At 43.0% G+C, this 22,356-nt stretch overlaps 1 pseudogene; it reads left to right on the top strand.

The window, feature by feature from the left end:
* Positions 1 to 13,029: 13,029 nt before the first annotated feature.
* LOC139160275 (U3 small nucleolar ribonucleoprotein protein IMP3-like) lies at positions 13,030 to 14,558 on the top strand (annotated as a pseudogene).
* The last annotated feature ends 7,798 nt before the right edge of the window (positions 14,559 to 22,356 follow it).

The raw sequence follows: 22,356 nt of genomic DNA, 5'->3' as shown, positions 1-22,356 counted from the left end.
TTCAAGTTGCTATTCACAACTTCTATTCCTTCAGTTGCCCAGAGGATGTAAAATGTATCTGGGATAATCACAGGCCACACTTTATCCTTGAAATTATTTTCCTTTCAAGCTTCTTGAATTAAAATTTTGTCCCATAGAATAACTGTTTCAACGTTATTCAAAATCAAAACGAATACCGTATGTGTATTAGCAAGATACGGCTTGAAGAAGATTCAGTGTACTTAACTTATGGGGAAGAGAACTTGAGGAGCTAAGGGAAAACTGAAGTGGGGAAAAAAATATCCCCCAAATCAAGTCGCTATAGGAACCAAGCTAGCATGATAGCCAAAGAAAGAAGCCTTGGGCAACAAGGAGGTTGGAGTGTTTCAAATATCACACAAGAAAAGACAAGGCATTTTAATCAAGACTCAGCATATAAGAAGCATATAACATATAACAAGCATATAACATATATGTTTCTTATATAGAAGCATATAACAGAAATAGTATAATAGACCAAGAGGTCTTTTTTGTAAAGAGAAAAGTGAAATACAACAGGCAACAGATCCAAGTACGGTTATTAGAACAATACAGTATTTATGGAAAACAATGAGAAATAGATAAAGACATTATTAGGGAAAAGGGGGAAAATGGTTACAAAAGTTTATAACCTATTCCTAAGATTCAAAATGGAAGAAAAACTATGAAAGAGACAACAATAAGTTGGGCCAGAAATTTTGGATATATATATATTGAATTAGACCATTGGGAAAATTATGGGGTAAAAAATATAAATTAACAAAGTTGTCAACCTATAAGGAAAACATTTACAAGATGTTTTACTATTGGCATCTACCTCCAGCAAGATTGGCCAAAATGTACCCAACTGTTTGCCTGAATTCTGAAAGTGCGGGTATAAACAGGGTACCTTCTACCATATGGGGTGGACATACCTTAAAGTTAGGAAATAATGGCACAAAATAAGGGATTGGCTGAAAGAAATCACTCAACAGGCAACAGATCAAATAGGCTAGCACAAATGCTATACAGTGATCCCCGATCATTGCGAGGGTTCCATTCCAGGACCCCTCGCAATGATCGGTTTTGCGCGAAGTAGCGCTGCGGAAGTAAAAACACCATCTGCGCATGCGCAGGTGGTGTTTTTATTTCCGCCGCAGTAACGAGGAGCCGAATATTGGGGTTTCCCCGCCGCCCACGCAAACTCCTCGCTGCTGCCGCGCCCGCCGCTTGCCCGCCCTTCGCCCGGCCACCCGCCGTTCGCTCGCTGCTCGCCCGGCCACCCGGGTTCGTTTGGCTTCGGGACATGCCGGCGGCGACGTTTTAAATCAGCCGCGCGGCTTCCCAACTGAGTCCTGAAGTTCGCCTTTGACTTCGGGACTCAGTTGGGAAGCCGCGCGGCTTCCCAACTGAAAGGGAAAGCCCCCCCCCCAGGCCGGCTCCGATCTTTTAAAACATGCGCGCCGCTTGTCCGCTGACTCCTAAAGTGGGGAAGTTCGCCAGGAGTCAGCGGAGAAGCAGCGTGCCTGTTTTAAAAGATCGGAGCCGGCCTGGGGGGGCTCTCCAGCAACCCCCGAGCCCCCAACCCGGGCTCAGGGTTTGCTGGAAAGCCCCCCCAGGCCGGCTCCGATCTTTTAAAACAGGCGCGCGGCTTCTTCGCTGACTCCTAAAGCGGGGAAGTTCGCCAGGGGTCAGCGGAGAAGCGGCGCGCCTGTTTTAAAAGATCGGAGCCGGCCTGGGGGGGCTTTCCAGCAACCTCCGAGCCCCCAAGCCGGGCGAAGGGCGGGCGAGCCGGGCGAAGGGCGGGCGAAGGGCGGGTGGCCGGGTGAACGGCGGGCGAACGACGAACGGCGGGTGGCCGGGCGAAGGGTGGGCGAGCGGCGAACGGCGGGTGGCCGGGCAAAGGGCGGGTGAGCGGCGAGCGGTGGGTGGCCGGGCGAACGGCGGGCGAGCGGGTGCTGGGGGGGGCTTCGCCCTCCTGCCAGCAAGAGGGGGAAGACCCAGGGAAGCCGCCCAGCAGCTGATCTGCCCGGCGCCATCTACGCATGCGTGCCCATAGAAAAAAAGGGTGCGCATGCGCAGATGGTGTTTTTACTTCCGGGTTCAAAAATCGCCATATAGCCGTTTCGCAATGATCGGGATAGCAATACCTGGGGGATCACTGTAATCTAAAATGAATATTAATTTCTCCCAGCATATTTGTAAGAATGAATGCATTCTCACCACCTTTTCTATTTTATTCAACATATTGGAAATATCAGCCATATGATTAATAAAAATTAAGTTTAACATAATTGCTGGAAGGATTAGAAATCTGAAACAGGAGGTTTAAAACTTTACGTGTTATATAGCAGCAGCAGAAAAATTACAATCACTGTTTCAGGTATATTCGGTATATTTTTAAATGAACGATGGAGGCCTTAAGAATTTAGTTTGGATTGCTAAAATGCAGAAAGAGGTTTCTGGCTTAAAAGAAGAAAACAACCATTATTGTTGTTGTTGTTGTTGTTGTTGTTGTTGTTGTTGTTGTTGTTATTATTATTATTATTATTATTATTATTATTATTATTATTATTATTATTTAGATTTTTATGCTGCCCCTCTCCGAAGACTCGGGGTGGCATACAAGATTTGCTCCAAAGCCCCAGCTCCTTATGCAAGAATTATGTTCTGTACACTGAATGCTGAAGAAATATTTTGCTGTGAAAAACCCCATGATTTTTCACACAACCCAAAAGCTATTATAGTGCTGTGAGGCTCCACTGGCTCTCCCCAAAAGGGTTGTTATTCCTGCACTGCCCAAAGCAAAGGGCCAGTTTAGTTGCATACCTTTGTTCAGATGTGGAGCCAATGTGATCAGTACTAGCAGGATCTGGAAATACTTTGGGATCTGGAAAAGGTGGAACGGCTTTGGACATACTTGATGTGCCTTGCTTTAAAATACAGATCTCTCTACAATTCTGAAGCAAAGCCTTATTGGCAGATCTTGGAGTCGTATACTGGGAAATCTTGACAGTTGATTTTGGAGTCACACCTGTAGGCAATAGATGAATAAGCAATTGAAGAACTGAATGCTGTATAATATTAATATGTTATCTGTGACAAATTTTGGATTCTGAGCCCCACATATACAGAAAATATGGGGGAGAAGGATGCCAAATGCTTGACATATGAATGGGTGCATGAATTTGTGTGTACACACATACAGAGAGGCACACTCTGCAAGATGCTTGAGGTCCAGTGTAACATTTCCACAGTATGTGCTGATTTGGGGAGCCATATCATCTGCTGGTATTCATCCACTATGCTTCATTAAGTCTATGATTCATGACATAGATTCACTATCATGGACCAGGGAGTGGGTGGGGTGGAATACTTCATCCACACCCAGGATCTCAAAGAGGGTAACCAAAACAATATAAAACAAAATATTAAAAAATAATATATGTATTAGGGAGGCGACAAATGATATAAAATGTAGAAGGCTACATACTGTTGGATGGCATAATCATACAACAATGTTGTTGTGGCATTGTGCTTGTTGTCAATTGGATTTTGAATCCAATCAGAATGTTATCTGTGAAGCGCCATTGTTTGGTCACCTAACTGCTTCCTCCAACTACAATCAATTTATCCAATATTTTATGTCCTAAGTAGAGGTGGCTAAGGATTGCCCACCCCACGTGGGTTTCAGGAAAGGTGGACTATGAGGTGATATTTCTTATGGAATATTTCTTTATGGCATAATTTGCTCTCAAAAAGCTGTTTGGCATCTTATTAATGTTCTTGAGGAAAACAGTGAAACAGAAAGCTTTTAATGTTTAATGCTGCAGAACCTGAACAGTGAAACGAAATGAATAGTTTCATGGTGGTGTGGATATGTTGTTGTTGTGGTTAGCTCTGGCCCAGCTCCTGCCCCAAGGACTGTGGATGTGGGGGAGACATCCACATGCTGCAGGCCTGTTTTGCCCCCGGTGGAATCTGAAGATGAAGGCTCCTCTGACCAAGAAGACATGAGTGACAGTGAGGAGGAGAGTGTGGCAGACAGCTCAGAAGGAGATCAATTATCTAGCTCCTCCTTGGATTCAGAACAAGAGTTAATGATACAGCCACGCATGCGGAGAGCGATGCATGGGCAACAACAACTGAGAGATTATTATCAAAGAAAATGAGGCCACCTGTGGTTGGGTGGGGCTGTGGTAATTAGTGAGGCTGCTATAAATAGCAGCCTGTGGGTTTGGCCATTGTGGAGGATTATCTGATCATTGTGTTTCATGACTGCTTTACTGACTTTGACCTTTTGTGTGCTGATTTTCCCCCGCTTTGAAACTAAACCAGAGCAAAGTGTGTTTCACTTTGTGAAAGAAGGACTGCGAATTGCCTCACAGCTGCAAGCTAAGTTTCACAGAACTGATAAGGGACTTGTACAAACTACCAGTTTGTTTGGAGACCTGTGCTCTTTGCTATACCAAAAGAGGGCTTAGTTTAAGTGAATTTTCATTATAAAGAACATTGTTTTGAATTTTCAAACGTGTGTGTGTGTGTGTGTGTCTGAAATTTGTATCTGTGAATTTTTGGGAGGAGAGAGCCCGTCAGAACATGTTGTAAACTACCAGAAACTCATGCGGAGTCAGCAAGGTGTAGCTACTGCAATAATTGTCATAATACAGTACATATATTCTTGTACAAAGGCCGTGGTCTGGAATCTGGACTGACCTGGAAAGGGTTTGGCAGGAGATTCAATTCTGAAAAACCCTCCATCAAATATCCGTTCTGCTCCTTGGCCTGAAGCCTGTGCTGCCAACCCTTCTTTTGCCTTGTTCTTCATGGCTGCTTTTACAGACGCAAGGCTTTTTCTGGCTGCTCTGCTTTCGGCAGACCCCCCTGCTGCTTTGGCTGTCCTCCGAAGGATGGGCTTTTTCTGGAAATCAAAAAATACCTTGACAAAGCTGATAATCCCCAGCCTTCAAAAACTCAGGGCACAGGGAAGGAATGCAACCAGACCTCTCTAGAGATCCTGCCTATATCATGATAGACCCAATGACATCCAGTTTACATGCCTTGGCAGCACCCTCTCCAGTGTAGTGACAATTGATATTGAGGTCAACTGCAGAATCGCCAAGGCAAGCTCTGCATTTGGCAGACTAATGACCAACGTGTGGAACCGACGTGGAATCAGCCTAGCTACAAAGCTCAAAGTCTACCAAGCAATAGTTTGAAATTTCGCTTCCCCCTAGGCTTATAGAATTTATACATGGTATGCTTGTATGTATGAGTGGTTCTTTAAATTGGGGTTTTTTTAGATTGTTTTTAATATTAGATTTGTTTACATTGTCTTTTTATATTGTTGTTAGCTGCCCCGAGTCTTCGGAGAGGGGCGGCATACAAATCAAATCAAATAAATAAATAGTGCTAACTACCCTGTTCTATGCCAGTGAGACTTGGACTGTATACAGGAGGCATGCTAGGCAATTGAACCACTTCCACATGACCTGCCTCTGTAGAATTCTGAGGATCTGGTGGCAGGATAAGGCGCCTGACACTGAGGTCCTTTCCAAAACAGGCCTGCCATCAATTCCCATCCTGCTGTTGAAAGCCCAGACACACTAGGCAATGTTGCTAGGATGCCAGACCATCGCATCCTTAAATAGCTCCTCTGTGGTGAGCTGCTCAAGGAAAGTGATCACATGTGGGACAAAGGAAGCAATACAAAGACCCGTTGAAAGCCTCCTTCAAGTCCCTCGATATCACCAACACCTCCTGTGAAACCCTGGCACAACATCGACCAACATGGCGCATGCTGATCCACCAAGGCTATCGGAGGCCAGAAGAACATTCAGAGCAGTAGAGAAGAGAGCACCCTGCAAAGCCAGGGCTGCAAATGCAAATGCTGTGACAATGGTGCCCATACATGCCTGCCCAACATGTGGCAGAAGTTTTGTGCCCGTATAGGCCTTACCAGCCACTTGTGGACACATCGTGTACAGCTCACAACCCACTAGATGTCAAGGTCCTCCTCAAACACGATGGATAAACATCACATCATCAAGACATTGGAGTACAATCTTCAGTAGTCTACAGAGTATGGGGCACAGTTTCCTGAACTGTGGAAACTTGAAGATGTGTGGACTTCAACTCCCAAAGTTCCTTACTCAACCAAAATCTTCAAGTTGCCAGCATAACAAAACACTGGTATAGGGCATATGATCCAAAGAAAATAAAAACAAAACCCTATGCTCCTGATCCTATTATTATTACAATTGTACAACCACCCAACTCATTTAACCAACTCTGGACAACTCACAACAGGTTAAAAAAATAATCCAATAAAAGAAAGTTAAAAACATGTAAAAACCATTCACAATCAATTTAAAACCGAAAATCTTTGCCGACAGCTTTGTTAGGAAGTATGGCCTCCTGCTTAGATAGATGATAAAGTAGTAAAGAACAGCCAACAACAGTTTGATTTCTGGGAAAATCAGTTTTGTGAGTGGCACTTCATTCATTGCAGCCATTGAATTAATGTGTGACTCTGTCCCAATCCATAATTGGAGGCCCCAAATATATTTTCAAAATTTCAGACGTGCCTCCCAATCCAAACGGTTTGTCTCTGCCAAAGGATATCTAACCAGAGAAGACATGTTTCAGGTAGGAAATAAAAAATGTTACTTCTATTTGGGGTTGTTAGATGTTGAGGTTCTGACTCAGAACTGCACTATCTGAAAGTTAAAATATACCTCCAACAGGACATATTCCTCTGCCAACACCTCTCCTGACTACTGAGGCAATACTGTAGAATAGTAGCAAATAGAACCAAAAAAAACAGGGTTCCCCCCCCCCAAATAAAAAATATATTACAATTCCAAAGTTGGAACTGCTTGCCATGGTATATTTACCAAACCCTACTTTCTGACGCACAAAGATGTCCAGTACTAAGCCCTCTAATGATAAACTATGATATAAGATGGCTTCACCCATCTGACACTGACTATAATACTGATACAATCAGCACCGAATATTGAATTATTCAGTTCCCTATCAGATTCTACACAGTGTCAACCTATTCTTAGCAGCTAGCAAAAGTCAAGAATGTCAGGGCTAGGTACCTAAGGATCAGCTATGGGTCTATAAACACTTTAAAATTCACTGAAAATATAAAATGTCAGATGTCAGATATTAGAAGTTTAGAGCAAAATCCCAATGATCAATGTACCTATTTGTTTACAAGAAGAAAACTGTTGGTGCTTACAGGAAAATGGGTGAAGGGGGGGGGAAGAATGCATTAAAAAGAAAGCCCAAAGTAGCCCAAAAGCCAGGAATTGACTACAAAAAAGAAAGTTGGAAAACAAAGGGATGCTTCACTACAGTTAAGGGTCAGCTTAAATATGGGTGGCAATGCAATTAATTAGCCATCAAGATGTATAATGTTTTATAAAGTACAGTAAGTTGCATCTCCACTCCAAATAATTCAATAGTGAAGAGGCAAAGGAGGCAGAAAAGCAATATTTGATTGTTTCAGGCATATAAGCTCAGTAAGGCTAGGCATGGGTATGTTTATGGCACCTGAGGTCACCTCCTTAAAGAAGCTGTGCCTTTCAGAGTTCAAACAATGCTGACAGAATTCCAAGATAGTATCAATCTACATTAATGAGGCATCAGTACTTTAATGTCTGGGGCTCTACAGATACCATGCCAATTTAGGAAAAGGCAGTCATTCAAAAAACACCACCTGACAGATACAGCAAATATGCCCATGCCCTTACAAATCATATTTTCCAATTTTTAAAATCTGAATTGCTGTGCATCCTTGGTTCTCGGACTTGGTTACAGGAGTTACAGTTCTCAGAAGATGAACAGGTAGCTTAAGTTTAGTAAAATTCTGCTCCATGAGAAACTTTTGTACTTTTTTGTGCAATTGCCTAAATCACTCAATAAAGTTGCCTTTCAGAAATAGTCTCAGTAATTTATTTATTATTGGATTTATATGCCGCCCCTCTCTGAGGACTTGGGGTGGCTTACAGCATATAAGTAACAATACAAAATATCCTAAATCCAATTTTTAAAACTAAACTAACCAATCTAAAACCCCAATTTATTAAAAAAAAAAAACCCAGTCACTCATTCTGACAAACAAACATACATTCCATTCATCGGCAAGGGCTGATGTCTAATGTCCACAGGCCAGTTGGCACAAGTGGATCTACAAACTGTTGTGGAAGTCAAGGAGGCTGGGGGCGGTACAAATCTCTGGGGGGAACTGGTTCCAGAGGGCCGGAGCCCTCACAGAGAAGGCTCTTCCCCTAGGCCCCGCCAGGCGACATTGTCTAGTTGATGGGACCTGGAGAAGGCCGACTCTGTGAGACCTGACCGGTCGCTGGGACTCATGCGGCAGAAGGCGGTCCCATAAGGAATCTGGTCCAAGCAAAAAATCATCCCCTAAAAGCAGAGCCAGCAAAGAGTTTTTCATACCTTGGCAGGTTTGTGGGGCTGAACATCATCCACCATTTGCCAACCATTCGCTTCAAGTTTCTTCAAGTTCTCAAATTTTTTAGTTATGTCTTCCACCTATTTGAGGAAGAGAAAGGTTGAAGAACAAAACTAAAGGGGACCAGGTTACCTACCCTCACCCCTTTCTTACATTAAAAAAACAATAATTAAGTGTTAAAAAGCACAGCAAGCTTCCTTAGAAAACAGCTTCACCAAGAAATCAAAGAAAAAGACACATTTAGCCATTTCTTAGGAATATCTTGCAACATTGCCTTGTATCTTGCTGCTTTGGATGAGTGGGAATTTAATATGGATCGCTCAGTTTAGTGCATTCCGGAGAACTCTAAATTTTATTATAAGATGCAAGTTTCAAGTTGACAAGATGGCCAAAACAAACTTGAGTTTTGTGTGTGGAAATCAGTATGCTCTCGGCAGCCAAGAGACATGCACATTCAAGGTGAAAAGTGATACAGTGACCCCTCGCTTTTCGCGGGTTCAAACTTCGCGAAACGGCTATACCACGGTTTTTCAAAAAATATTAATTAAAAAAATACTAAGGGACTAAGAAAATCCTTTTTGACCTGTTGATCTATCATGGTCTGCTTCATCTCGCCTCCAATTTCTAAAGATTCTTCTTTAAATTGGAAAGCATCCATGTCACTTGAGGATGTGCTCCTGTCACAACTGGTTGCTTCTTCAACCTGCATTCAGAAGCAAAGATGAAAGTTCAAGGACCTTGAATGAAGATGGATCATTCTTTAGATCAGAATTCCCCAATCTTTCCAGCTTTGCGGAGCAGCAGGGGGGTATGAGCTACAGGCAAGCACATGCACAACTCCATTTGCACAAGTGGGCACCTATTCTCCCTGCTTATACAAATGGGCCCACTTGCCCGCTACTTCTGCAGCCCGGTTCCAAACTGCTCAAGGCCTGCCAGTGGGCCAGAGCCTGTGGGTTGGGGACACCTGCTTTAGAATACAGAAAAATGAAGACAATTTTTTTTAAAATCACTGACTGGCATTCATGCATGGCATAAACTGACCCTTTTCATTTTCATTAAATGAATGACACCGAGTGAGTGAATGAATGATTTCACCAAGATTTTCTTAGCATAAAACCTAATTAGTCAAGCTTTCTAGGTGTATTTCAGAGCTTTTTCTGAACACGTGCCGCCCACCAAACTCTTCCCTACCCCTACACCCGCCCCACCCTTCTTGCTCGTAGTCCGGCCTGGCTCTGCTCTGCCCGCCGCAGACTTCCCATTTCCCAGGACCACAGGAGCTCCACCCAGCTGCTCTTGCCCAATTTTGTCTCCGCAGCGTTCGGGAGCCGCCGCCTGCCTGCCCTCGTCCTCCTGGCGGAGGCTGCTCCAGAAAGGCCCCCGCTGCTCTCACCCGGGGCCTCCAGCCTTGGCAAGATGGCAATGGAGAAGCCGGGAAATGGGCCGCCTGTGGGTGGTGGCGACCTTCCTTCCGCCTGCTCGCCCTCCAGCAATTCCCTTCGGTTGCAGCCAGGCCCCTCTGGCAGCCCCCTCCCCGTGGAAAGCTACCAGCGCAGCCCTCCTGCCCGCCATCCCCCCTCACCTCCAGCTGTCTCCCCCCGTCCCATCCAGACCTCCCTCCCCCCGCAAACGTCACCCGTACCAGAGCCCCGTGGGGTGACCCAGAGGCCCCTTGGGAGGATTGCCTTACCGGAGGAGGGTCCTGTGTCCCGCGGTAAAGGCTGCCTGGCTGCCGCCTGTGGCACCTCAGGTCTCCGCGCATCTAGTCCCCGCACCCGCCTTTCCTGGGGGGGTCCACCACTCCATCCCTTCTCCGTCCCTCGGTGGGCCCAGGCTGCTCTCTTTCTCCGGCGGAGCAGATGGCAGAGAGGGTCTCCAGGCGGCTAATTGAATTGTCCTGGGCGAAGGCGCCTCAGGGCACAATGACTGCTGCGGGCGCCAGGGGCCGGCACACGGTGGCGGGCCAAAACCGCCCCCCCATTTTTCAATTTGGCTGGGGCCCTGACACCAGTACCAGTAATACTGGCCTATCGGTGGCACCGTTCCCCGTAGGCTGCGCGCCCGCGTGCCCGTGCACCCCAAAATACCCCCCGCGTGCCCTTTTCCATGGGCACGCAATCCCCATCCCCCTGCCAGCCTGTGGGGGGGCGGGGGCGGGGAGGCGCCAGCAGTAGAAGGCGCTGCCCCCGCCCGCCCGATCCGCTCCCTCTCCTCTTTCGCTGAAAGGAACACGCGGAAGCTGCCTGATTGAGCCCCGCGTTGCTCCACCCCGCTTCGTCCTGCTTGTCATCCTCCATTGTGTTTTCTGGGGGGGAGCGGCGGGAAAGCCCTGTGCCGTCCAGAAAAGCTGGGTTTGCTTTCCATGAAAGCAGCGCGCCTTTTAGACTTGCTGCTTTCCTGCACCTGTTTCCTGGGGGGGGGGAGTGGCATCAGCGCCACCCCTCTACGAGCAGGAAAAGCCTCGGTGACTGGGCACGCCGTTTGCCTTTCGGCTCCGTCGTTGAGGCTTTTGCTGCTCGTGGAGGGAAAGGCGCCGATGCCGAAAGGCAAACGGCGCGCCCGCTGCTTAGGCTTTTACTGCTTCTGGAGGGGTGGGCGCCGATGCCAAAAGCCTCAGCGACATTTGGCTGCCGGGGGGGCAGGGAGGAGAAAATCCTCCCCCCCTCCAGGAGCAGCAAAAGCCTAAGCGGCGGGGTGCGCCGTTTGCCTTTCAGCTCCGTCGCTTAGGCTTTTGCTGCTCATGGAGGGGGGGTTGGCGGTGCCGATGCCAAATGCTTTCCCTCTGCGGTGGGGGGTGCAGGGCAGGCGCAGTCAGCCCCAGGAGACAAAGAGGGAATGAGAGAAAGGAAAGAGACAGAAAGGGAGGGAGAGAAAGAAAAAGTGAGAGATAGAAAGGATAGAGAGAAAGGGAATGAGAGAAAGGAAAGAGAGAGAAAGGGAGGGAGAGAAGAAAAGAGTGAGAGATAGAAAGGATAGAGAGAAAGAGGGAATGAGAGAAAGGAAAGAGACAGAGAGAGAGAGAGAAAATAAGAGAGAGAACAAGAGAGAGAGCAACAGAGAGAGAAAGAACAAGAGAGAGAGAGAAAGAAAATAAGAGAACGAGAGAGAGAGAGAGAAGGAAAGCAAGAGAGAAAAAAGATAGCATGAGAGAGAGAAAGCAAGACAGATAGGGAGAGGAAAGGAGAGCTAGAGAAATGAGAACAAAAAGGGGAGGAAAAAAAGAGAAATGAGAAAATGATTGAGGCAGAGAATGAGAGGAGAAACAAAAGAGAGAGAGAGGTGATTCTTGAAGCATATGGTAAAAAGCATCCAAATAATAAGAAACCCCCCCCAGCCCACACCTGTTTTTGAAAAGAATAAAAGAGAAAAAAAACCCAGCCCTCAACTGGTTTTGGAAATGGTTACATACACACACATAAGGGGGGGGGAGACAGGGATGGAAAAAGAGGAGAAGTGAGAGGGAGAAGGAATGAGGGAAAAAGGGAGGAAGAGAGAGAAATGAGAAACATGATAGAGAAAAGGGGGAAAGACAGGAGAAGTACCCAGAAATGAGACAGTGGTATAAATTTCAGGAGGGATGATTGATGATTGACTGTATTTATAAGGGGATGTTACATGGGATTGTATATATGAGGGGGTTATGTATGTATGTATGTATGTATGTATGTATGTATGTATGTATGTATTTATTTATTTATTTATACCTCTATGCCGCCCAGTACCAAAGGGACTGTCGCTCAGACACTATACTTTTCCACCCACACCGAAAAATAATTAGAGGGAACATTGATCGGCGGCCCTGCCCCTGGGGCTATGTGTACCACACTTTGGGAAAGACTTAAAGACATGATCAGGTGCTGACTGTGGAACAAACCATAAACTACTTCAAATGCAAAACACATGACTCAAACATCAGAAGAATGCAATGGCTTGGAATTACAGTTTATCGAGCTGAGCCTCTTTCTTGCCTCTCAGAGCAAAGCAGAATGACAGACCCCACCAAAAAGTGATGTACTGCTATTTATGTTCAGTGATAAATTGTCTTTAATCCCGGAGTTTCCTTATAGTCTTCTCCTGCGCAGAGAATCGGACTTAGAAGACCACCAAGGTCCCTTTCCATTCTGTCCTTCTCAAGAAAACATGGTCTTCCTCCGCCCCGACTCCAAAGCCCATCCCCACGTTCCCCGAACCACGTTTCCCCAACCCACATGCCCTTCTGAGTTGTCCTTGGGAGACGTCGCCATACCTCAATGGCAACCGCCAACTCCGCTCTCCGTTAGATCCAAGAGCGAGCTGGAACGGTTAACTGGCTATGCAAGGCGTGGCCAGAGCTCCGGTTTTAAATTTTTTTGTTCCCGTCTCCGATTGGCTGTTGAGACCACAGTGTTTGCTTTTTCATTGGCTAGATTCTTACTCTCCCTGACGTCAGTTCGTCTCCTATCGGAGAGATGCGATTGGATGACGCTACGGGGCTTTTTATTGGCGTTCTAATTAAAAAGGTCCAGCCTCCCCAGTGCTCGGATTGCTTGGAAGATTTCATTATCTCGATTGTTTTGCTGCTTTTCGGTTAGGATGTTCTTGTTTTTTCCTGCGAGCAGTTGGCCGTAAAGAAAGTGAAGTCTGGAAACGTTGCGATACTATGTTACTATGACAGTAACACTCGTAAACTACAAAAAGCAGAGGGAGAGATACAGTATCCCTTTTCTTTACATTCTCTTACATACATACATATAGATATCTATATGTTATTATCTAATTTTTATTTCCATTTTCTAACCAGGCAACCTAGCTGAGCTGCGTGTGCTTCGTCGTTTCCGTATACAGCGGAGGGAAGATTACACTCGCTACAATCAGCTTAGTCGGGCTGTTCGGGAACTAGCACGCCGGATCAGAGACCTGGGTGATGTACCCAAATCAGCAGGTTTCCGCGCTAGGAGCACTGCTGCTCTTCTGGACAAACTTTATCCCATGGGTGTGATACCCTCTAAGAGCTCTCTTGAGCTGTGTGATCGTCTCAGCCTCTTCCTTCTGCCGTCGCCGTTTACCTTGTCTGATCATAAAGCTCCGTATGGCGCAAAACTTGAAATCTGCTGTGACATTTGTGGAGCAGGGGCATATCTGGGTGGGACCAGAAGTTATAACAGACCCTGCATTCTTGGTCACCAGGGCCGTGGAGGACTTTATTATCTGGACTGATTCCTCTCGTATCCGACACCATGTGCTCAACTACAATCAGGAACGGGATGATTTTGACTTTATTTGTTAAGAACAACTTTTCTTTTGTTAACCATTTGCGTGATTATACCTTAAATATTTAACTGAGTTAGCTTTAGTACATTTCAGTCTTTTATTTGTTTTGCTTGTTTAGTTGTGCAAACAGTATATAGTTGTATACAAGACTATCAGCCAAACCACACCCTTTTGTGATGGAATGCAATTTTTATAACTACATGGTTAGGATTTCTATCAGAAAGAAATGGAGGACAAGAATTTCCTATGGACATCTTGTAAAACATCCTGTGTGTTCCTTTTTATTGATTTCATTTTGGATCACAGTAAAGATTAATAATTGGATTGCATCTAACTTCTTCCCAGAAGATGGTGTCTAATCTTGTTCCATATAGAATGTTTTAATTAAAACATACTTTATTATTCCCTTTTGATCAAGATTTGGATGGCTGCCTACAACAAAATCTATGCAGTCATTATTTTAAGATTTATTTTTTTCTTGACATCTCAACAACTTTATATTATTGTTTCCATAGTAACATGTTCTCTATTAATGTACAAATTGTTATACCAATGTTAAATTGTTGGCTAGAACTTAAGGTTTTGAACTGGTTAATGAATGTACATTTATCTTATCCACAGCATTTACAATAATGGAAAGAATTTTGCTCTGATTATGATTATAATGTGTAAATACCTCAAAACGTTAATTTTGAGTTCAGTTTTGGGGCATAAAGCTATTTAATCTTTGTGTTCTCTGTAAAATCTCTAAAATTTACTCCCAGCTGCAGTTTAAAACAAATGTGCTTCCCAAATCGTATTAATAAATTGCAGATTGTAACCAGTGGACTGATGCTTTAAGGCTAAGAATTTATATTAATCTTCTATTATTGCTAGCAAAATTAATTGATGAAATGTACACAGATTTAGACTGTGGTTGTTAAATGATTAATTAAAAAGTTGAATTCTGGCATATAGTAGTAAAGTAGTAGTAGAAAGCAGAAAAAATGCATCTCTGATCTGTATTTTGAAATGATACAACAGAAACTCATTGCAGCAACTAGAAGTCAAATTTTGGCAAAGTGGTGACATGAACATTTAGTGATTAAACCACTTTCATTAAATTAAAAGGATAAATGACTAGAATATCAGAACTCAACTGTATTGTGTCTGTTTACTTTCAAGGCAGTTCTTCAGTTCCTTTAGAATAACACATCATCTGGCAATATCTTCGTTTACCTCCATAAGGAATAAGGTGGTGATCCCATAATTCTGGTATGTTTCTATATGTTTCTATGAGTTGTAGGACATGATACAGTGGTACTTCTGCTTAAGAACTTAATTTGTTCCGTGACCAAGTTCTTAAGTAGAAAACTTTGTAAGTACAGTAGAAGCAATTTTTCCCATAGGAATCAATGTAAAAGCAAATAATGCATGCAAACCCATTAGGAAAGAAACAAAAGCTCAGAATTTGGGTTGGAGGAGGAAGAGGAGGAGGACAGTCGCTGCTAAAGGAAGAAGTTGAGGTGAGGTTAATCAAAAAAATTCAAAACTTTAAGGCTTAAAAAAAAAGAGGGAGGAGGAACACGTCCCTCCCATACACCCGGCGTGAGGCTGCCTCCCATACACTGTGCCAGAGAGGGAAACCCAGGCGGAATGACAGGAAACTGGCCGGGCCTTCGTGCCACTCTCAAATTTCCTGGGAAAATTTTCTGGGCTCGGGTTCTTAAGTAGAAAATGGTTCTTAAGAAGAGGCAAAAAAACCCTGGTTCTTATCTAGAAAACTTCTTAAGAGGCGTTCTTAGCTAGAGGTACCACTGTACTTTGTGAGTTCTTCTTTAGTACAAAGTACAAATACATCAAGAAGCCCAAGACTTTTTAGTTCATATAAAAACAACGTATTTGCATATTTGCTAAAGTATTAATACAATCTGAACCACATATATTTATATTTATTTATTTTATTAATTGGATTTCTATGCTGCCCCACTCCGAAGACAATTCCATATTGATGGAATTGATTGCAAAACTAGTTAGAAAAGTTAATTTGCAAAGTTTTCCATGCAGCCTTGCCTCCAGTTGTATATCATCATCTGATCTTGGTAGATGGAATATTTTGAATTGCATTTTTACACAATAAAACCCCATATAACAACACTTTCCTCAACATATAAGACTCAAACTTGAGCTTTTGAAACAGATGCTCAAAATAAGTCACTTTTTATTTATTTATTTCTTATTTATTTATTTATTTTAGTTAAGTGGATAGAGAGAAAGAGAGAGAGAGATGGCCTTGCTGCTATTTGTTTACATATACTGTATATTGCAATCCTGTTTCTTTTCGTTGTTATATGCAGTTCTCCTATCTTCTGTAAAAAATAACAAGGAAGTTTTAAAATATTTCCTAACTGCACATTATCTGTAGTTACAATGTGCGATTCACTTCCAAATGGTCCATTAAGGGAGAGAGGGGATAGTTCTGTGCAAGTGGCTGTCACTCACACAAGTGAAGTTTTGCACATGAGCACAAGTGCCTGAAACTCTCACAAATGGAGCTATGCACATGCACACACATTCACCCTCAACTCATCTGGCCTGGTTCCAAGTGGGCCGCAGCCTGGCTATGATGCTGGCCAGCTGATAATTGGGATTTCTGAGACCTCTGGGAGTCAGGAAACAGGCTGTTTCCAGCCCCCAGGGGAGGTGGGCAAGGCCTATTTTTGCTCTCCCCAGGTTCCATAGCCTTTCTAGGAGCCTGAGGAGGGTTAAAACGGCCTTCCCCACCCTCCCGGAGGTCCTCTGGAGGCCAGAAATGGTCTGTTTCCCAATTTGAAACGAGCCATTTCTGGCCTCCAGGGGGGCGGGGGAAGGCCATTTTCACCCTCCCAAGGATCCTAGAAAGAGCAAAAAAGGAACTTCTGGTCCAACCAGAAGTCGCCAAACTAGCATTTCTGGACTTCGGAGGACATCCAGGGCGGGGGTGGCCGTTTTTGCCTAGAAAGGCTCTGGAGATTGGGGAGAGCCAAAAAATGGGACTTCAAATTTAATTCGAAGTTGGCAAATGGGCCATTTTCTGCCTCCAGAGGGCTTCCGCGAGGGGTGGGGAAGGCCATTTTTGCGCTCTCCAGGCTTTCAGAAAGGCTCTGAAGCCTGGGGAAAGTGAAAAATGGGCATACCATTGTATTCCAGCAGCTTGTGTGTGTGTGTGTGTGGGGGGGCTGCATAGAATTATTGGTGTGAGCATGCTCACGCGTGTGCTCACTCCCGTGTCCCCCCTTTTGGAATGCAAACCAAAAAAGATTTGCTATTACTTCTCTATATCAATGTTTCCCAACTTTGGCAACTTGAAGATATTTGGACTTCAACTCCCAGAACTCCCCAGGCAGCAAATGCTGACTGGGGAATTCTGGGAGTTAAAGTCCAAATATCTTCAAGTTGCCAAAATTGGGAAACACTGCTCTATATCATTACTAGTGAATGGCTGTTCAATCTGTTGTTAAAAGTCTCCAGTGATGAAGCATCCACAACTTTCTGAGACAAGCCATTCCACTGCTTACTTTATTGTTAGTAATAATAAATTATATATACATTTAATAAATATGTATATTTACATACTGCTCAACTGGCGATGTCTAGGTACAAATACTTCAAGTTGTTTTCTCTGTAGGAACGGCTCAGGTGAGACAAGCTTTTATACGATAGATCAATGAGTGTTGTCATTTAAAGTGTAGTCATTTTTCCACTTCAACCAGAGAACTAGTGAACGCTCCTGTTCCTTATTCAGTGAACAGGTAAGATCCAAAACTATTGGTACATTGCAGAGGTGGGATCCAGCAGGTTCTGACTAGTTCTGGAGAACCGGTAGTGAAAGTTTTGAGTAGTTTGGAGAACCGGTAAATACCACCTCTGACTGGCTTGCCCCCATCTGCCTCCCGAGTCCCAGCTGGGAGGAAATGGGGATTTGGTAACCTTCCCCTGGATTGGGGAGGGAATGAAGATTTTACAGTATCCTTCCCCTGCCATGCCCACCAAGCCATTCCCCCAGAAACAATACTAACATTTTTGAATCCCACCACTCATACAATGCCTGTGAGGTAACTCAAGTCCAATAACTGTTTGCTGTACATATGACAGAGGAACCCTATCTGAAGTTCTCTTATTCCAATTTTTTATGGTTTTATGTTTCAGAAAAATGCGTTTGTGGCAAAGAAGGCATTCTTTCTTGGGGCCCAGTAGGTGGCACTGTTGAATTGAGGGGAACCAAAGAATGGCAACTCTTGCCAACTTTTACTGGCTGGGCAGACATCATGGAAGATGGGTGATTCCTCAAATTCCTTAGGCCTATTTTATTTATATAAATAGATATCCATCCATCCATCCATCCACCCATTTATTTATTTTATTTGTTTGTTTGTTTGTTGATTTAGTCCAATACACAATACACAATGAAGGTTATAGAGGTTATACTGGAGTAAAATATATTAGAGAAGGAATAGAAGTGAAAATTTAGGAATAGAATATATCAATTAGAGAATAGAAGGATATTATGAGAGTAGTATAACAATATTAGAATAGAAGAATAGGAGATATGATATAGGAGATATAGGAGAGACAATAGAACAGGGGACGGGAGGCACGCTAGTACACTTATTAACACCCCTTACTGACCTCTTAGGAATCTGGAGAGGTCAACTGTGGATAGTCTAAGGGTAAAATGTTGTGGGCTAGGGGAAGATACTACGGAGACCGGTAATAAATTCCATGCTTCGACAACTCGATTACTAAAGTCGTATTTTTTACAGTCCAATTTGGAGCTGTTAATATTAAGCTTGTATCTGTTGTGTGCTCTTGTGTTGTTGTGGTTGAAGCTGAAGTAGTCGTTGACAGGCAGGATGTTGCAGCATATGATCTTGTGATCATGTTTAGATCATGTTTAAGGCGTTGTAGTTGTAAGCTTTCTAGACCCAGGATAGTGAGTCTAGTTTCGTAGGGTATTCTGTTTCGGGTGGAGGAGTGAAGGGCTCTTCTGGTGAAGTATCTTTGGACATTTTCGAAGGTGTTAATGTCCGAGATGCGGTATGGGTTCCAAACAGATTCATCCATCCATACACACATACATACATTGAACCTTGGCAGGATATTCATTTTTCTGCTAGCTACTCTTCCCATCAATGATACTTGTAGATTTTTCCATTTCCCCAAAGCTGTTTTAATTTATTGCACCAATTTATAATAATTATCTTTTCAAATTGTTGCACACCTTGCCATTAGGTGGATCTCTATACCTGTGTTCCTCATTAGTTCTTTTTTACTGTAGGCCTGTAACATTTTTTGTTTTTTTCTTTATTTTCAGTCCTGCAACTTCACCATATTTTTCGATTTTCCTAATGAGTTTGAGTCCATTTTCTTGTGGGTCTTCCAAGATAAAGACAAAGTCATCTGCAAATGCCTGCCATTTATACTCTTCCTTTTTAAAATTTCCATGTGTTTAATTTCCATTCTTGTTTAATATTTTGGTTTAGCCCTTCCAATGTCAATATGAATATTGGAGGAGAATATAGGAGATAGTGGACATCCTTTTCTTGTGCCTTTGTATTAGGGGTGAAATGTTCCCGATTTGCTTGTGACTGTAAGTCGTCGGAAAGCCAGTCGCAAAGGCAGTACGAGGTTCTACCCACTCTCCCAGATGCCGCCATTTGGGTTATTTTACCCTCTATGCATTCCTCATCCAAAGGAGACTTCCCTCCTCCTCTCCCCCTCTTCTCACGACCCCCTGGCTGGCTGTGGCAGGGTGGGAAGGTGCGCACTAGAGGAGGAGGAGGAGGAGGAGGAGGAGGAGGAGGAAAGCCTCCATTGGATGAGACAAGGAGAAACATGTTTTAAATACAAAGCAGCTTCCTGCAACTCCCTACCCTCTCCTTCAGCTGTAGGGTGATGTCCTTACAACACATACATGTAGATGGAACTGACCAGAAGGAATATGATACAGTAATTGAAAAATAGCTAACAAACAAGAACTTACAGAAAACCCTCACTCCATAAAAGACCTTGGAATACACATATCAAATGACCTAAGTGCCAAAGCCCACTGCAACAACATCGCCAAAAAGTCTTCAAGAGTTGTTAATCTAATCCTACATAGCTTCTGCTCCTATAATCTCACACTATTAACCAAAGCATATAAAACTTTTGCCAGACCAATCCCTGAATACAGCTCATCTGTCTGGAACCCACACCACATTTCGGACATAAACACTCTAGAAAATGTCCAGAGATACTTTACTAGAAGAGCCCTCCATTTCTCCATTAGCAACAGTATACCCTACACAACTAGACTTACAATCCTAGGTTTAGAAAGCTTAGAACTACATTGCCTTAAACACGACATAACATAGCCCATAAAATAATCTGCTACGTCTTTCCTGTCAATGACTAGTTCAGCTTCAACCACAACAACATATGAGCACACAACAGATACAAACTTAAAGTAAACCACTCTAAACTCAACTGCAGGTAATACAATTTTAGTAACTGATTAGTGGATGCCTGGAACTCCCTACCTGACTCATCACCTAACCCCTCCAAAACTTTTCCCTTAAACTATCCTCTCTCGATTCCTAAGAGGTCAATAAGGGGCATGCATAAGTGCACCAGCATGCTAATGTTACTCTCTTACTAGTATCATGTATATAAACATTGTTATACCTTTGTATACCACCAATAGCACTTAACAAAACAAACAAACAAATAAAAGGTATGACTGGGAACATGAAATTCTACATTAAACTGTAATCTGGTTTGCCTAGTTTATCTAAAGCCTGAAAGCAGGAAATCCAATTAAGTAGCTTTACAAACCATGTATTAACCATGATATGTCAATCCAGCCACTATATCTTCTGTCTTCTCAAATGCTATTCTTTTAGTTTTCTAAATTGTTCAGTGAGAGGGTTTTCTGTTCTCTTCATATCCCTTAATTGGCAAATCTGCCACCTTGAAAAATTGGGGAAGCATCTGCAGCCAATCATTTTTTTCATTAAAACAAACACCATAGTGATAAAGGGGTATTATTCAGCAGTTAAAAACCTTGAGCAGTGCTGTGATTAAATCTCCTGGCCTCACAGAAATATTTTCATTTATCTCTGGCAAGATAATAAAAGAGAAATAGGCCTACTGATAGAAGAAAAAATATACAACATGCTATTTTTAATTTTTAATAATGGTATGCGAATCCCTGGCAATGCGAAGGTGGCTGCTAACATGCTAGATTTAAGCTTATGTTTTAAAAAGAGATTTTATCACTCTGCCATTAAAGATGGTATTACACTTCTAAAAATAGAATAGAATAGAATTCTTTATTGGCCAAGTGTGATTGGGCACACGAGGAATTTGTCATTGGTGCATATGCGTTCAGTGTACATAAAAGGTACATTTGTCAAGAATCATAAAATCCAACAGTTAATGATTGTCATAGGGTACAAATAAGCAATCAGGAAACAAGCAACCCAGCTTTAATAGGTTTAGTTGTACATTTTAAAAATCCACCTTTTCCTAAGTTTAATTGTATTATTTGTGTTCATTTTGGTGTTTGGTTTTTTTAGGAGAGGTGTATACATTAAGAATAGATTCAAGACAGATGATTGCAAAAAGTATAGGTGCCCATTTTTTTTTAAAAAAAGTACAGTATTAGGTTCTCCCAAAATTAACTTATTGTATTAAATTAAAAAAAAAACCATAACAGGTATCTGAATTTAAAAAGATGTACAGTGTTTCCTCGATTTTCGCGGGTTCGAACTTCGGGAAAACTCTATACCACGGTTTTTCAAAAATATTATTTAAAAAATATTTCACGGGTTTTTTACCTATACCACGGTTTTTCCCGCCTGATGATGTCATATGTCATCGCCAAACTTTCGTCTGCCTTTAATAAATATTTTTTTTAATAAACTTTAATAAATAAACATGGTGAGTAATAATCTGAATGGTTGCTAAGGGAATGGAAAATTGCAATTTAGGGGTTTAAAGTGTTAAGGGAAGGTTTGTGATACTGTTCATGGCCAAAAATAGTGTATTTACTTCCGCATCTCTACTTCGCGGAAATTCGATTTTCGCGGGTGGTCTCGGAACGCAATCCCCCGCGAAAAGCGAGGGAACACTGTAAACCCAGATCTAATTTTGCGTCTAAACTAAGCCAAACTGGTAGCAAAAAGGTCAACACCTGGCTTTTAAGCAAAGCTCTAGCACTTTGCTTAACCACTGCTCTAGCCTGCTCTACCACTGGCATTTTAGAATGGAATAGAACAACAGAGTTGAAAGGGACCTTGGAGGTCTTCTACTCCAACCACCTGCTTAGGCAGAAAACCCTACATCAATTCAGACAAACATCTGAAGATCTAACATCTTTAAAATGTTGCCTTCGGTCCACTGTCCTAATCTCTTACTAATATAATATATATAGACATTGTTTGTATACTATCAATATGTACCTGACAAACAGATGGATGGATAGATAGATAAGTGTTTCCCAACATTGGCAACTTGAAGATATCTGGACTTCAACTCCCAGAATTCTGGGAGTTGAAGTCCAAATATCTTCAAGTTGCCAAGGTTGGGAAACACTGGGATAGATAGGTAGGTAGGTAGAT

The sequence above is a fragment of the Erythrolamprus reginae genome, chromosome 1, assembly GCF_031021105.1.
Source record: "Erythrolamprus reginae isolate rEryReg1 chromosome 1, rEryReg1.hap1, whole genome shotgun sequence".
Taxonomy (NCBI): Eukaryota; Metazoa; Chordata; class Lepidosauria; order Squamata; family Dipsadidae; genus Erythrolamprus; species Erythrolamprus reginae.
This window is presented reverse-complemented; position numbering and strand designations above follow the sequence as displayed.